Below are 6,986 nucleotides of genomic sequence, written 5' to 3' on the forward strand. Positions count from 1 at the left end.
TGAAGAGATAACCCATGCCAAGGTAAGAGAAATCCAAGTAAAATGGTAAGTGTTGCAAGAGGGCATCAGAGGGCAGACAGACTGAAACCATACTCACAGAAAACTAGTCAATCTAATCACACTAGGACCACGGCCTTATCTAACTCAATGAAACCAAGCCATGCCTGCGGGGCAACCCAAGACGGGCAGATCATGGTGGAGAGGCCTGACAGAATGTGGTCCACTGGAGAAGGGAATGGCAAGCCACTTCAGTATTCTTGCCTTGAGAACCCCATGAACAGTAGGGAAAGGCAAAATGATAGGATATCAAAAGAGGAACTCCCCAGGTCAGTAGGTGCCCAATATGCTACTGGAGATTAGTGGAGAAGTAACTCCAGAAAGAATGAAGGGATGGAGCCAAAGCAAAAACAATGCTTAGCTGTGGATGTGACTCGTGATAGAAGCAAGATCTGATGCTGTAAAGAGCAATATTGCATAGGAACCTGGAATGTCAGGTCCATGAATCAAGGTAAATTGGAAGTGGTCAAACAAGAGATGGCAAGGGTGAATGTGGACATTCTAGGAATCAGTGAACTAAAATGGACTGGAATGGGTGAATTTAACTCAGATGACCATTACATCTACTACTGTGGGCAGGAATCCCTCAGAAGAAATGGAGTAGCCATCATGGTCAACAATAGAGTCCTAAATGCAATACTTGGATGCAGTCTCAAAAATGGCAGAATGATCTCTGTTCATCTCCAAGGCAAACCATTCAATATCACAGTAATCCAAGTCTATGCTCCAACCAGTAATGCTGAAGAAACTGAAGTTGAATGGTTTTATGAAGACCTACAAGACCTTTTGGAACTAACACCCCAAAAAGATGTCCTTTTCATTATAGGGGACTGGAATGCAAAAGTAAGAAGTCAATAAACACCTGGAGTAACAGGCAAATTTGGCCTTGGAATGCAGAATGAAGCAGGGCAAAAACTAATAGAGTTTTGCCAAGAAAATGCACTGGTCATAGCAAACATCCTCTTCCAACAACACAAGAGAAGACTCTACACATGGACATCACTAGATGGTCAACACTGAAATCAGATTGATTATAATCTTTGCAGCCAAAGATGGAGAAGTTCTATACGGTCAACAAAAACAAGACAGGGAGCTGACTGTGGCTCAGATCATGAACTCCTTATTGCCAAATGCATACTTAAATTGAAGAAAGTAGGGAAAACCACTAGACCACTCAGGTATGACCTAAATCAAATCCCTTATGATTATACAGTGGAAGTGAGAAATAGATTTAAGGGTCTAGATCTGATAGATAGACTGCCTGATGAACTATGGACTGAGGTTCGTGACATTGTACAGGAGACAGGGATCAAGACCATCCCCATGGAAAAGAAATGCAAAAAAGCAAAATGGCTGTCTGGGGAGGCCTTACAAATAGCTGTGAAAAGAAGAGAGGTGAAAAGCAAAGGAGAAAAGGAAAGATATAAGCATCTGAATGCAGAGTTCCAAAGAATAGCAGGAAGAGATAAGAAAGCCTTCTTCAGCAATCAATGCAAAGAAATAGAGGAAAACAACAGAATGGGAAAGACTAGAGATCTCTTCAAGAAAATTAGAGATACCAAGGGAACATTTCATGCAAAGATGGGCTCGATAAAGGACAGAAATGGTCTGGACCTAACAGAAGCAGAAGATATTAAGAAGAGGTAGCAAGAATACATGGAAGAACTGTACAAAAAAGATCTTCACGACCCAGATAATCATGATGGGGTGATCACTCATCTAGAGCCAGACATCTAGGAATGTGAAGTCAAGTGGGCCTTAGAAAGCATCACTACGAACAAAGCTAGTGGAGGTGATAGAATTCCAGTGAGCTATTTCAAGTCCTGAAAGATGATGCCATGAAAGTGCTGCACTCAATATGCCAGCAAGTTTGGAAAACTCAGCAGTGGCCAAAGGATTGGAAAATGTCCGTTTTCATTCCAATTCCAAAGAAAAACAATGCAAAAGAATGCTCAAACTACCGCACAATTGCACTCATCTTACATGCTAGTAAAGTAATGCTCAAAATTCTCCAAGCCAGCCTTGAGCAATACATGAACTCCCTGATATTCAAGCTGGTTTTAGAAAAGGCAGAGGAACCAGAGATCAAATTGACAACATCCACTGGATCATGGAAAAAACAAGAGAGTTCCAGAAAAACATCTATTTCTGCTTTATTGACTATGCCAAAGCCTTTGACTGTGTGGATCACAATGAAGTGAAGTGAAGTGAATTCGCTCAGTCGTGTCCGACTCTTTGTGACCCCATGGACTGTAGTCCACCAGTCTCCTCCCTCCATGGGTTTCTCCAGGCAAGAGTACTGGAGTGGGTTGCCATTTCCTTCTCCAGGGGATCTTCCCAACCCAGGGATTGAACCCGGGTCTCCTGCATCCCAGGCAGACGCTTTAACCTCTGAGCCACCAGGGAAGCCCGTGGAGCACAGTAAACTGTGGAAAATTCTGAAAGAGATGGGAATACCAGACTGCCTGACCTGCCTCTTGAGAAATCTGTATGCAGGTCAGGAAGCAACAGTTAGAACTAGACATGGAACAACAGACTGGTTCCAAATAGCAAAAGGAGTACGTCAAGGCTGTATATTGTCACCATGCTTATTTAACTTATATGCAGAGTACATCATGACAAACGCTGGACTGAAAGAAACACAAGCTGGAATCAAGATTGCCGGGAGAAATATCAATAACCTCAGATATGCAGATGACACCACCCTTATGGCAGAAAGTGAGGAGAAGCTAAAAAGCCTCTTGATGAAAGTGAAAGAGGAGAGTGAAAAAGTTGGCTTAAAGCTCAACATTCAGAAAACGAAGATCATGGCATCTGGTCCCATCACTTCATGGGAAATAGATGGGGAAACAGTAGAAACAGTGTCAGACTTTATTTTGGGGGGCTTCAAAATCACTGCAGATGGTGACTGCAGCCAAGAAATTAAAAGATGCTTAGTCCTTGGAAGAAAAATTATGACCAACCTAGATAGCATATTCAAAAGCAGAGACATTACTCTGCCGACTAAGGTCCGCCTAGTCAAGGCTATGGTTTTTCCAGTGGTCATGTATGGATGTGAGAGTTGGACTGTGGAGAAGGCTGAGTGCCAAAGAATTGATGCGTTTGAACTGTGGTGTTGGAGAAAGCTCTTGAGGGTCCCTTGGACTGCAAGGAGATCCAACCAGTCCATTCTGAAGGAGATCAACCCTGGGATTTCTTTGGAAGGAATGATGCTAAAGCTGAAGCTCCAGTACTTTGGCCACCTCATGCAAAGTGTTGACTCATTTGAAAAGACTCTGATGCTGGGAGAGATTTAGGGCAGGAGGAGAAGGGGATGACCCAGGATGAGATGGGTGGATGGCATCACGGACTCGATGGACGTGAGTCTGAATGAACTCTGGGAGATGGTGATGGACAGGGAGGCCTGCCGTACTGTGATTCATGGGGTCGCAAAGAGTCGTACATGACTGAGTGACTGAACTGAACTGAACTGAACTGATAATTGCAAAATTTATACCCTGTCTGAATCTGTACTTGCTAATTTCTCTGTCTGTTCACATTTTGTTGTTTTTCAGTATGCCTTGTATTCTTATAGTTATAACCACACATGATGTGCTTTATAAAAATTGCAGAAAAAGAGGCGTTTAGTATGAGACTTTATTTTTGTCTGACTAGAAATAATACCATGTTTACTATTTATCTAGCTATGGGTACCATAGGCTAAAAGATCTCCTGATTTCCTTGTTTTCTCTACCCTGTAATCAATGGATTTCCTTAAAGACCTTTTAAATAGATATGAGCCATGCCAATCTTTCCACTGTAGTCCTTGTTACTATAAGGGAGCCCTACTGAAGAGGGTGAAATGTGAGAGACAAGGTCTCAGCACTTTAGGAAGTCTGTGCCTCACCTCTGAGGTATGACATTCACTTCTGCTTCTCTGTCTCTACTTCTCTTAGATGTGACAAGAAAGCTCCAGGAGGCTGGAGTTGGGTATATTGATTAACACTCTGGCCAAATAATTTCCCTTGAGTTCAAGTCTTGCTAAGGAGAACAGAATACCCTGGGTGTACTTCAGAATGGCTAATCAGGTGGAGCTCAGGAGGTAAAACTTAATGGAAATATGGGTGATTCCTTAATATCTGCCCCTCTACCCTAGAGTGTTTTGGAGAAGGCAATGGCAACCCACTCTAAGTTGGTTGGGGCAGCTGGTCGACCTGGCCTCCAGGGCCGATAGATCTTCCCTACCCAGGGATCAAACCCTGGTTTTCTGTAATGCAGGATAATTCTTTACCACCTGAGCCACCAGGGAAGCCCAAGCTTCTTACATTCTGGACCAGAAACCAGAAGAAGTCTTATGATTATTTTAAGAGTGAAAGGACAAATTAATATATTTAATAAGGAAATAGGTGATTTATCCTTCATTCATGGAATTCAATATGTCTTTAAGAAAATTGATTTCCTTATACTAATTAGACTTCTCATGTTTTTCACCTCGAATGATTGGTTTTTTGTTTTTTTTTTCAGAGTTGCTTGAGATATTCATGGAATTGTTTAAAAAATATCAAATTATCTGGTAATCAGATTCTTCACTACAGTTTAGAAAAAAGAAAAGAATTATAAATTACCTTCTACACAGAAGTATAACAGCTGATATAATAGCATATATAACCTGCTAAATATAACTAGTTATTGGGAATATACAGGCACTGAATTTTTTATTATAACTTGAAACAGCAATATTCAATACAGAATCATTCAGCCTCTTACTGAAATAATTTGTAGCAATTATCTTCACATTAAGTCTGTTTATGGTAACCTCAACTTCCCTCTAAAATCACTTTTCAAATAGACCTTCAGAAAGATGTTATTTTTTAAATAACTTTTCTATCTAACCTATTTTTAAATACATACATTGTCATATAAAAATGCTAACTCAGCTGCATGTTTATGAGGTTAGAGAAAATTAATATCACTGCATTTAATGTCAATATTACTACAATTAATTATTGATAATAAAGAGTAACTTGAGAAGTGAATATTTTCTGTTATTTTTATTTCTGAGAATTAATTTTTGGCATATAATATTAAAGACATAAACTGTCAATTTTCTTAATGTTTAGAGCTGTGACCATCTCCAAGTTAATAATTAGTGTTAATTCTTTTCAGCAGACTTGCTTGTAAAAGTGACTCAAAGCACTAAAGTACTTACAATGTACTGAAATTCAAATGTTCTATAAAATAATTTAAGTGACAGAGCACAATTTATTGAATGTCCTAGACTTGTTTGCTAAAAAATTCAAGACAAATGATCTCCTTTTTAGTTTGATCGCCACAGCTCTTCTCTTTCTCAGTAAATGCATTTCTACCAATCAAGATAGTTACATACATTAACTGATGATTGTCATTTGACCATGCTTATTGAATTTTACAAAATGATGGCAGTCAGTAAAACAGTTAATTGCATTTTTATAATTAAACATAGGCCTTTATGTATTATAGAAACTATTCTATTAAAATTTGGAGAAAATTATTTCTGAATGAGAAAAATGCTCTGAGTTTTACAGCAATATAGTCTAGTTTTTTTAATGTCATCTTCTAAACAGACTTAAAGCACAAGATAGGAAGACAGACCATTGGGTTTTATGTTTGTTTATGGTTCTAATGTTCATTTATCATGACATAAATTGATGAATGTTGTTAATAAATATTTACAATTATTTGTTCTGTTCAAGATGCCCTGAATTATTAAATAATTAGAGTTTATTGTCTCTATATAAAAAGTATATAAGCAAAAGCACAATTCTTAGCTAAACTCGATCATTTCTTTTTTAAAAGAAGGATGTTTTATTGCTTTTGACATTTATTCATATTTGAGCTCAGGGTATTGATATTTTAGATCAGTCAAGCACATCCTTTGTACACTCACCATAACAAAGTGTTTCTAAATCATATGAAGAAAAATATGAACATGCTCTATTCTTACAATCAAGTTAAGGAAAAGGGGACAGGTCCATAAACAAATGAATTCACAGAAAAACAGCAACAATATTCCTTTAAGGAAAAACGTGGTTCTTTTCTTTAACATGTGTTAAGCATATTCTCTATAAAGAGCACTATGCTAGACCCTCAAAATAATGTAAACATGAATTAATTTCAATTTCTCAGCAAAGAGTGTTTTCAGCTGAGTGGAGTAGACAGGTGCATAGGTGATAATAAGAAAGTCCAGAAATGGGTTCATGCAGGAAACTGTTTTACCAAGGGAAATGAAAACATTAACTGGGACACTATTTGTGGTTAAGATATTTAAAGTAATAAGGTAATTTTCAAGTCGAAATAAAGTACACATTAGAAGAGCTTTTTCAAGGGATAAAGAATATGGCTTCTCCCCACCCAACCCCTCACCCCCACCAGCAAGGGTTAGAAACAAATCTCTAAAAGTGCCAAGATTTACTCTACCTACTCAACTTGGAAGTCGCCCAGAGGTATTGCTCAGCTTTGCTAATGAAAACGTGAAGTGTGCAATAGTGTAGAACAAAGGCTCATCTGCTTCTCAGGACTGGTTTGGTTGCAGGAAGGCAGACCCCTTCCAGGGCCTGAAACTGGGCTCTTGTCTAACACTCGGAAATTAATTGTCCAAGGAGACACATGTGCTGACAAAGCAAGAGGTTTTATTGGGAAAGGGCACCTGGGTGGAGAGCAGTAGGGTAAGGAAACCCAGGAGAACTGCTCTGCCTTGTGGCTCGCAATGTCGAGTTTTATGGTGATGGGATTAGTTTCTGGGTGGTCTTTGACCAATCATTCTAATTCAGAGTCTTTCCTGGTGGCACACGCATCACTCAGCCAAGATGGATGCTAGCGAGAGGGATTCTGGGAAGTGGACAGACATGCAGTGTCTCCTTTAGACCTTTCCCGAACTCTTCTGGTTGGTGGTGGCTTATTAGTTCCGTATT

The 6,986-nt window shown here is 39.2% G+C and overlaps 1 non-coding gene across 1 annotated transcript; it reads right to left on the reverse strand.

Annotated features, from left to right (window-relative positions):
* Nucleotides 1-2,391: 2,391 nt before the first annotated feature.
* Nucleotides 2,392-2,463, reverse strand: TRNAP-GGG. Its single transcript has one exon. It is a non-coding gene; the product is annotated as a tRNA-Pro (tRNA).
* Between the last annotated feature and the right edge of the window lie 4,523 nt (nt 2,464-6,986).

Source organism: Oryx dammah, unplaced genomic scaffold, assembly GCF_014754425.2.
Source record: "Oryx dammah isolate SB20612 unplaced genomic scaffold, SCBI_Odam_1.1 HiC_scaffold_19, whole genome shotgun sequence".
NCBI lineage: Eukaryota > Metazoa > Chordata > Mammalia > Artiodactyla > Bovidae > Oryx > Oryx dammah.